The sequence below is a fragment of the Pseudopipra pipra genome, chromosome 1, assembly GCF_036250125.1.
Source record: "Pseudopipra pipra isolate bDixPip1 chromosome 1, bDixPip1.hap1, whole genome shotgun sequence".
In the NCBI taxonomy this organism is placed as follows: Eukaryota; Metazoa; Chordata; class Aves; order Passeriformes; family Pipridae; genus Pseudopipra; species Pseudopipra pipra.
In genome coordinates this window covers 56277002-56288017 of record NC_087549.1, presented here as the reverse complement: position 1 = coordinate 56288017, position 11016 = coordinate 56277002, and the positions used below count along the sequence as shown (strand labels likewise).

Sequence of the window (11016 nt, the reverse complement as noted above, 5' to 3'; positions counted from 1 at the left end):
GAAAATCAGGGAGAGAGGAAAGGGAGAGAGGAAAGGGAGAGAGAACCAGTTACCCTAGCTGAAAATCTCTCCCCACCTCCCCCTCATCTGTCCTCTGCCACTGCGTGCTGCCTGCCTGCCACCATAGTCTGGAACTCTGCCAACCTGAAGAGAACTGAGACCCACCGTGCGACATGCGTGTGTTATATCTTATCCTTCTACCCTTACGATATTTCTGAGGGCCGAAAGGTGCAGCTGAACTGGGACCCTGCATGGCCTGGGACATGGCTCAACATGAGTGGCGACACTACACATCCTGGCCACATTCCAGAGAACTAAAGCTGCTAAGACCCCCCCACAGCTAAAGAAATAACATCAAAAAGCAGCAGAGACAGAGAAAAAAAAGGGGCAGAAACTGCTTCTCCCCCCTCCCCAACACCAGCTTGGCGGACAGGTAGTTTTTGGTGGTATCATTGCTCTAATTCTAGAAGTAATCTCAGCATTTTCCAACTTTTCTTAATTTTTCCTCTTTCTCTTTGCATGTCTTAGCATTTAATAAAATCAGTTTTGGTATCAACAGATAACTTGTGTGAGCTTTAATTTTGCTCAAGGAAATATTTGAATCTGAAATTCTTTCTGCAACATTTAAGCAGATTGTAACACCAGGTTCAACTTCATTCCTTTCTTAACTATTCTACCTCCTCCCCATATTTGCTGAGTGACTCAGGTGATGGGGAATCAGGGTTGTGGTCAGTCCATAACACTTTTTCTCTGCCACTCCTTCCTCCTCACATTGTTTCCCTGCAGTTGAGCACTGCTCCAGCACTGGGTTCCTCCAATGGGATACAGTCCTTCATGAACTGCTCTGGCATATGTCCTCTCCATAGGCTGAAGCTTTTGAAGAACTGCTCCAGCGTGCGTCCTCTCCACAGGATGCAGTACCACATGAGTTGCAGTTCCTGCCGTGAGCCTGCTTCTGCATGAACTCACTGGGGCTGCAACTTCCTTCAAGTTATGTTCACCTGCTCCAGCATAGGATCTTCCAGGAGCTGCAGGTAGGTATCTGGTCCACCGTGGACCTCCATGGTCTGCAGGGAAATAGCTTGTCTCACCAAGGTCTTCATCACAGGTGCCTGGAGCACTTCTTCTCCTTCTTCTCTGGCCTTGGTGTCTGCAGGGCTGATTCTCTTACATTTTTCTTACTTCTCTCTCTCACAGAATTTTTCCCTAAGAACTTTTTTACCCTTTCTTGCACAAACTTTCACAGAAGTAGTACTATCTTGGCTGAGGGGCTTAGTTGTGCCCTGTAGTGGCTCTGTGTCCAGTACAGGGCAGGTCAGCCCCAGTGGCTCCTCACAGAGACCATTTCTGCAGCCACCTCCACTTGCACTCTGTACACAGAAAATATCAATATTTTCAGTGTTACTGATAACATTTTTCAGTGTTTCATTAAAAATTTATAAATATTGAGACAATATTTACATTTTAATCCCCGAGTCAAGTTTTCTAACAAAAAGAATGATCAATAAAATATATATCATATAAAATAACATATAAAATATTATATAAAATATGATCTATGAGGAAAAGTTGACATAAGATGGGGTGTGTTAACAATATGTGTGTGTTTGTGTGATAGCAGCATCACAGTATCACAGCAGCCCTCAGCTACAAGAAATTTGTTGAAAGACAGGAATATCTCATCATTCACATTGCATAGAAGAAGTAATATTCTCAAACTCTTGTTAAGAGAGATTAGTTAGATGGGAAAAACTTATGAAGCATAGTAAAGCACTGTTCTTTTCATTTGAAATAGCTGTTGGAAAAGATGAGAGACACTTGAAAACTTTGAGTGAGTTTGCCAGGGTTGATAACTGTTGAGCTATATGGCTGACAGGAAAAGGAACTGAAAGGAAAATGAATGTGTATAAAAACCTTGAAGATTTGTCTATCTGCACTTCTGGGTACTGTCTGTACACATCTACATTTTGTCTTTTTACAACTACAGAAACAAGCCATGTATTTTACAGCATATATGTATGTGGAGCATACAAAGAAATTTATAAATTCAGTTGAAATACAGTCTAACAGTTCTATTCTCTAGAATACTCTATACTAAAGTATAACATTATCTTGACTAAAATCACCCTCTGAAAAGAATCAGTAATATAAGCCACAAAAACACTTACAATCTGAGAACATAGAACATTTGCTCAGAGTATTGAAATATCAACGAGTCCCCAGATAATGCATATCATAATTAGCTAAAAGCCATTAGGTCATCTTAATCAAATTCTGCTCTCAGTCATTCAGGAAAAATATACATTTGGTTCTTATGTTTGCCTAAAGATACAAAAAAGGTATTTGTGCCTTCCTGACCATGAACACAGTGCCTTAATGATCCTGTAAAGCTCTCCAATAGGTGACACAGCCCTCCCTATTCACAAATAATGTGGATGTGAATATCCTGGGCATGTTAAGGATCTGACTGAGAGGCAGTGTACGTAGATGGCAGTGCTTTGCTTGTGATGAGGTAGTGCATAGTTTTTCCTTCCCTCATGGATATCCATCCCACTTATCCTAGAAAGCTCTGTGCATTAAAAGAGAAAGAACTGTATAGTCCCATAGTTTGAGGCTGAAGGACTTGCTCTCGCATTCTGAGAGAAAAAAAGATGCCTATTCAACCTCAGCAAAGTCCAGAAAAAACCTGATCCTCCCAGTCATTTGTCTCTTAATAATCATTCTTCCTGTTTTAAATTATCATCCAAGATTTTTGAGAATAAAAATTCCAGAAGTAAACTTGCTGGAGGGGTAGCATGTCTTATCTTACCAGTGTTTGCTATTTCAGCACCTGTACTCAGACCCATTTTTAAGAGAGAAAATATGTAGGGAGGTGGAATACTGTCAGGAAAGACACTGAGTTCTTCAAATGAAGTAATTTGTCTGCATTACAATAAAATAATTCTGTTTCTTTCACTTTCTTTTATTCACTTATCCTCTTTCATCTTCTTCCTACCAGGAAAGAAAAAGAAATTGTTCATTAAGTGTATTATGTGTATATAATATAGAATTTTTTCCTTCGTTAAGTCTGATAAAGATGCCGAAAAAGTTCTCTTGTATTGTGAATTCCTATGGGCAAATTACAAAAGTGAAACTTTCACAATATCTCATCTAACATATTTTCAATTTATTCAAGTTCAAATGGTGTTAAGAAACTTTAATGGATATAAACTGCCCATTTTATTTACTATATGCTAATTATTAGTTTCATTCTCTTTCATAAACAGCTATGCAATGATAGTACAAAAATCTTGCTCTAAGGCTTTTAAATCACTTTTAAACCCTCAGTCTTTCTCTTTCTTGTTAACTATTATGTTCTGTACCTAAAATTGTTATTCTGCTTTCTTTTAATCCCCCTACACTTCTAACAACTAATTTTACCACTTAAGATATTTAAAATTTTATTTCAATACTAAAGAGTTTAAGAATAATACAGTCACACTTAGCTGGATGAATTGCTTAACTTGCACTTTGTCCTCCATCAAAGTTAGGTGTTTTAGTTGAAATTATAAATGTGCTTCCTGTGAGAAAAGGTCATAGCCACTTCTCAGACTTCTGAGTTATATCTAAACTTTTAATATATCCAGCTCTATGAACATGTACTAGACACAGAGAGAAAAGAAAAATATTAGTTTGGAATCAATATTGCCACTATTTTTATGTCTGTAATTTCATAGAATTATAGAATCATAGAATCAGCTGGGTTGGAAGGGACCTCTGAGATCATCAAGTCTAACCCTCGACCCAACACCGCTGCGGTTGCTAAACCATGGCACTAAGTGCCACATCCAGTCTCATCTTAAAAACCTCCAGGGACAGAGAATCCACCACTTCCCTGGGCAGCCCATTCCAATGCCTGATTACCCTCTCTGTAAAGAATTTCTTCCTAATATCTAACCTAAACCTCCCCTGGCACAGCTTAAGACCATGCCCTCTTGTCTTACTGATAGCTGCCTGGGAGAAGAGACCAACCCCCACTTGGCTACAACCTCCTTTCAGGTAGTTGGAGAGAGTGATGAGGTCTCTCTTTCTTTCTTTCTTTCTTTCTTTCTTTTTCTTTCTCTCTCTCTCTCTTTCTTTCTCTCTTTCTCTCTTTCTTTCTTTTCTTTCTTGCCTTCCTGCCTGCCTGTCTTCTTTTCCTGATCTAAAATTTTTGATGACAATTATTCTCTGTTGCCTTGGAACATTCCAGGTATATAAATTACTTTTTTTATAGCAATTTAGTCCCACTAATTTCTTTCCTCTTCTGTTAAACATAACAACAACATAAAGAAATGAGGATTCTCTTTAGCAGTGCCAGCAAGTTATCAAATGGGAAATTCAAAAACTCATCTCCATGACAGAGATCCTAAATTTAAACAACATAGTCTGATAATTGTTCAATTAACTCCTTTCATCAACATGTAACTGATTTAGAACAAATTGTACTGAATTATTTCTTGGGGAACAGCTAGGAAGTTTATCTGGTTTTTAACAATGCACTTATGGTAATTGCTGGGTGTCCTCCCATAGTTAATTTTTTCCTTCAATTTTTTATGTGGAAGATGCAAAGGAAAAAAATTCTCTGTGAAAGATACAAAGCAAAGTGTGATGAATATCTCCCTACACTCTATTTAGAAAGCTCTGGCTTTTTAAATTGTATTAAGAACCTTGCTTGAAAAGTCACCTGTTTAATTATTCACTCATCTCCCTAGACCAAATATGATTTCTCTTTGCTGAAGAAAGAGTAATGATGCTGCAAAATTGCTTGGATTCCTTTTCTCAGTCAATACTACCGATGGCTTACTAATCTGAAGCCTGGTCCCAGCATTGTTATTTTCTTTGTGCTTGTTCCTTTTTTGTTTCTTTATTCTTTACATGGAATGTGTGATCAGATAGTATTCTAACAATTGCCTGTTGTTACTAGGCTATTTTCATCTCTTTCAAATTCAACATTTCATAAGGATATGAATGTTCCTCCCTAATATACAGTTTCCACTTTTGAACACATTAATTTTTTGTATCATTGAAGAGAAGAACACTTAAAATAAAGTAATTTTCTTATGAGTAAAAGCTTATTGAGGAAGTCTCAATTTTTAAAAGCATTTACTTTCAACATTACATTTGTTGAAGAAGCATGCTGTTCTGTTTATCAGTGCCAGTCTATTACAGGGCTCACTTAAAACTGAACAATGCTCTCATAAAGTTAATAATTTATGATAAAAATACTCCATAATAATGATAATAAATATTTATCAAATTAATTCTGGTTTATGAGTTTAGTTCTATTATCAGCTTCGTCTTTGTAGACAGTTTTTAATTTATTATTTCTTTGTAGGGTTTGTCCCCATACTTTTCATTCTAGTATTTAAACCATTTGTTACACTGACTTCAAGTTTCCATTTGTTTAAATGTTATTTTCTGTATTTTTGTAAAGATGAAAATATTTCTTTCTTTACGAGAACCTGCTGAGGAACTACAGTATAGGCCATGTTAGATCAATTTTTCAACAGTCTTTTTAAATAGCAATTGAGTTTGACTGTTCTGCATTTGAAATCAGAGGAAGATGAAGTCAGAAGAAATCCCATGGAAGGCTGCCTGCTTAGACAGCTTTAATTCTCAATTATATTGACTGAGAAAAGACTCCTGAGAAGTGTAACAGCTCTGTAACACTGATTTCCTAATGCAATTATTTCAAGATGACAATATATCTTAAAATGGTTTATAACATTTAAGTGCAAAAAGATTCCCTAGCCTTTTCTTTTTTTTATTTACAAAAAGTTTAAGCAAGTCTTTTTTAAAATTGTATTTATAGTTTTAGTATTTTATTTATGTGTATTGAGAAAATATGAGCTATATTACTTCTTAGGATTTTTTTATATTGAAGGACTCCTATAGATTCCTAATTGATTTTTTTTGTTTGATTGTTTTCTACTTTACCCTGTGGGCAATCAGGATGGCTATGTTTCAGATATTTTCCATTAGACATGTGGACTGGCCTCAAAGAAATTTTATATCCATGGGTTGCAAGTTGAAAGAAAGTTTTAATGACAACTTTCCATATTTTCATTTGAGTTAAGCCATCAAGCGTGTGATAAATAGTATGTTCTTCCTCCAGCCTTGAACAACAGTCTGCTCAACACACTCTCTGAAGGCAGTATTCTCCCAGGCCTTCATGAACACAAAATTGATGTCCCAACTGTTCTGGATTTTTTTATTTTACCTGGCCCAGGGTAGGATTTTTGTAGGACTTCTTAGGACTTAGGGACAAGAATGTAATCTCAGTAGAAGAGTTGAACAAATCAAGTAATATTCCCCTCCTATTGTTCCTGGACAGTCTTCCTTTGTAATGCCATACTACCTTTCTAATAGAATTTTTTTTGTATCTGCCATTCTGTTTAAAAAAAAAATTGTATCCTGAGACTGAAAAGGCTGCAATTACTGCGCTTATTTAAGTGATTGCTGTTTCCTACAGGAAATCTGTGTGCTGTATGCTGCTACTTGCAATCATTAGCCATAGTAGTAGGTTTTGATTCCATTCCAAGTGGATAAGCCCTTTATCCCGACGTGTAAGTGAATCTTGGAAATGTAAGTTTATATTTTTCCTTTGTGTTTTGCTATTACGGTTTTGAAAAGGATAAGGATATAGCCCGCAAGTTAAATTTGACTTTTATGTTATGAATTAAATCTGAAGTGATTTTCATGTGAATACTAATGCCTGACATTTGTGTCTTTGTTATCAGTTATTTCCACAGTACCTAATATTGCTGATACACGAAGTATTTTTTTGTTGCTTTTACAGTGATGAATTATTTCAGACCTTTAATTTCATATATATTTTGATATAGGTATAGATTCCCACTTTTTTTTTTTTCTTGGAAAAGGAAGCTATTTCTTTACTATGTTCCACATAGCATTGATGGTTCTGTTCATCAACATTACAATCAATCACTCCTCCCCCTAATAATAGTGACAGTGATGGGAATGGTATCTCTAAAGCTGGTGTTTGTATTGAAAAGGAAAATGGGAGAAAATTCAGATTTTATCTATGGCACTACCTACTTCGGTAAGCAATATCATTAGTGATCTCTGACTGCCAAAGCAAATCAAGAAGTAGAAATGTTTTGGCCTTCTTAGTTCTGTTGAGCAGACTGATATAGCTTATTTATTCACACTATGCTTATGAACTTCTCAGCAGAATTTTTGTAAAGAAACTCTATTAAAAACATTTCTTATAGTAACACAACATGTCATCCTTGTCTTCTAGAAAAAAACTTTCACAGCTGAGCCACTGTCAGGGTTAGGTAATGGATATCTGGAGCCCTGGAAAATATATCCTAATCTATAGAAAGCTAAATGGTCTTTGGGTCTTTTCTCTTTAGGGGAATAAGTCAAATGTGACAATAAATAGCCATAAGGTACTGTACATTTAAATGTAAAAGTGCCCCTGTTTTCTGTTCCAGTTGAAATAGTATGGAAAAAGTCCCAGTATGCATATTGAGGAAATCTGCCATGAAGTCTCTTCTGTAAAAATGAAAATTTTGGTGTTAAAAACCAGTATAGTATTTTATTATGCAGTGTTTTGACTACTGATCTGTAGCAGGGTGAATTTATGCTGATACTTTTGGCCTGTATTTGGCCCCAGCCACCTGTAGTAGTTTATATTCTCCCTGCCAAGTTCACTGATAAAACAGTGAATTCGTCCTTGGAGGGAGAACTTTTGTATAAACTATTTTAATTGGTGTTCTGCTATTGGTTCGTTGTCTGCCAAGGGCATTTGAAGGAGAAATCGAAGAGGAGAGGAGGAAGGCTCGACTCCCGACTCAATTAGAAAAGACCCCCAAGGCATATGCGTGTGCGTTAGGGGATTTCCAAAGTTCTCACGCATGCGCTGAAGGGATGAACTTACATAACCAAGAGGGTGGGATTGAGAACCTCTGGCGGGGCGGTACTGGCCACACCTCCCCAGTCAGAGGTGCTCGTTGATTGTATAAAAGCAGATAGTGTTTTCTTGGAGGAGAGCTAGCTTTACCTCAAGAACAACGTTACCTTTGGCAGGGACGCCTGCCAGTTTGTGAACTTACTGACTCTCCAAGAATGCGGCTTCTGCTATGGGTAATTATAGGCATTCTAGGTCGGTAAGATAACTGTATGGGCAACAGCTGGGTAACTGGGGAGGTCATGCTGGGGGCTTATTTCTCTCCTCCTTCCTCCCTTTTGAGTTTGTTCGTTATGTTGGCCACCTCTTGGTAATAAATATTGGGTTTTGTTGAACTTGCAACAGTGTCATGGTTTTAGATTCAGTATGTTTCGAACCCTCCCTAATACATGATCCTACTGTTAATTTAAGAGCCCAAATTTTTCTTAGCCTGGCTGAGGCAGAAGTAATCTTCAGTCATATTTCTACTTATTAGGACGGAGACATAATATACGAGGAAAAAAAGTGTTGATTAATGTTTAAAGCGGGGAAATTTAAAATGCTCTGGGAATTCCAAATGTATTCTGTGACCACTTATTTAACTTCTCCTGCCCAGAGAGTGCAGTGGTTAGAACTATATGCTCATACAAATTTCTTCATACATACTGACAAACTAGGAACAGCGTGTCTACAATCTGTGAAGTGATTTTGATTAAGACAAAAAATAAAAAAGGATGTGGAAATAAAAATGCTTGTCTATTCCTTGTGCATTCCATTATCAAGCAGTAAATATCTTAGTATAAAATAGCAATAAATGACACATGACTTGCAGTTTTCTCCCTTTTCTTTTGTCTTTATCTTAGATCCAGCTATTTATAGTTTATGTTATTTCTGGTTGTTTATTCTATGCAAGACACTTCAGTCAGTTTTTCTCAAGCATTAGCTTTGTTTATAATTTGTACGCTCTTTTGAATCATTCACAACATAAGCATTTTTAACTCTCAGTGAAATGCAAGTCAATCTGAGAATGCAAAGCCCCAAAATGTTTTTGGGTTCCTTCACAATAACTGGTATACATTGATTTGGCTTAATGTTTTGAAATGTTTTTCTCAACTTTTAAACTTCAGCAAAACAGAATCACAGAATCAATTTGATTGGAAAAGGCCCCTGAGATCCCCCAGCCTATGACCGAACACCACCATGTAAACTGGACCATGCCATTAAGCACCACATCTAGTCTTTCCTTACACATTCAGTCTTTCCTTAAACACCTCGAGGGACAGTGACTCCACCACCTCCCTGGTCTGTATCTGAAAGGTTCCACAACAAGGAACATTGTAGAATAAATGTTAAATAATGGGAAACAAGGTGTTGTACTTACACTGTATACATTAGTTTATATCAAACAGAACATAATTATGATGAGAAGCCGGTGTGAAAGTATAACTTTGCTGCTTACACCTGCTTGTACCTATTTCACAGCAGTTATCAGTGAGTGAATCAATTGCTTCCCAATCAATTGCTTCCCAAGAGATTTTTACCTGTGTTGGTACATTTTGTCTCTGACCACAGAGATTTGGCATGAATGGCACGGATACCTGGTACCAAGCTGACAGGACAGAACCCAACTTTATGTATAAATATTTGCTACATAAAGGCATGCATTGCTCCATATGGTCTGTTCAATATACAGTGACTAAATAGAAGAGTAAATATCTTCAGGTCTTTTTTGCTTTCTCTTCAACCCTTGGTCAATTCTTTGACTTGCACTTACCTTTTATCTATGCTTCTAGTTCCTCAGTGTCTTTGTCATAACATTTCCTTTCAAGGCTAATTCCAGGCTAGTTTACTGCACAGGTTGCCACCTGAAACTTGTGTTGTTTTAGGTTGCAACAAACCTAGGGGCACATTTCTCCGAGAATGCATATTCTGTTTGCTGATACTATGAAATGATAACAAAACAAACAGGATTTGGCACCTTTGTTGCAGCCATAAGACTTTCTTCTTGACTATGATGGACATGCCTGTAGCATTAACTCTTCCTGTTCACTTAGCAACTGTCTACGGACAGGCAGGTACCTGCTTTATGTCTCAGAGGGCAAAATGTCAGATGCTTGGGTGATCTACAGACCATATTTTTATGCTGCTTCTTCAACTTTTCCTTCATGTCTGCTTTCCAGTAACTAGTACCTGGTGTAGAGTCAGTGACCCACCTTAGGACAGATTCTACCTTAATTAGCTCCATTCCATTTCCCTCTGCTTAGGCCAGCCCAAACCTGTCTTCATCAGCAAATAGTTCCAGTTACACAGTTCCTGTTAAATATCCAGTCAATTTATTTTTTATATGTAACATAAAGTAACAGACTGGATTTGCACTGGTTCTTTTTTTTTGGTATTGTAAATTAACATCTATTTTTTTTCTAAAAGAAATTAGGCCAGTATGCCAAATAATATAGTAGATACAGTTATCCCTGAGGCTACAAGGTTGTTTACCACTGTTGTAGTGTGATGCCAGGTAATTTGGTAATTAGCATTACATCAGGCACTTAACACTCTCAAGAGCAGAGGAGGTGGTGTGCTTTGGACTTGACTGATGGTGTGAGAAGACATTTATAAACCAAAATAACAAAATTTCAATTTTAATTTTTTTTTAGTACAAATTGGATATATTAAAAAAAAATAAAATTTAACAATTCTGAGAAGAGATGTGAAACATAGGTCAGCTGAAATACAAAACACTTCTGCTGGGATATTAATGTACAGATTTTGGCCTACATGAAAAACAATTGACTACTGCCATGACTATAAAATATCAGAAAACAATTTAACTTAAACTGATGGTACCAATTTAAGATTTTGGTTCTGATTCCTGTAATTTCTGCTGCTCCATGCCAGGGAAAAGAATGAATTAAAAACAAGTGAAAAGAATGAATTAAAAACAAGTAAATGGTTTTCTAAATGTGCCCCTATTTTAAAAGGTTCATCTACCAAAATTGAACAGAAAAGCCACTAGTGTCTGAGAATTCTTCTCCAATGAGAGTACTGAATAAAAAAAAAACAAACTGTTTCATAATGTTTTC

The 11016-nt window shown here is 36.7% G+C and overlaps 1 protein-coding gene across 1 annotated transcript in view; it reads right to left on the bottom strand.

Annotated features, from left to right (window-relative positions):
• Positions 1-1402: 1402 nt before the first annotated feature.
• LOC135415629 (peptide chain release factor 2-like) overlaps positions 1403-11016 on the bottom strand; it is a 44459-nt gene continuing 34845 nt past the window's right edge. Inside the window, exon 3 of the mRNA XM_064657615.1 lies at positions 1403-2991. The gene's annotated coding sequence lies outside the window, so the exon portion shown is untranslated. The remainder of the gene's footprint in view (positions 2992-11016) is intronic.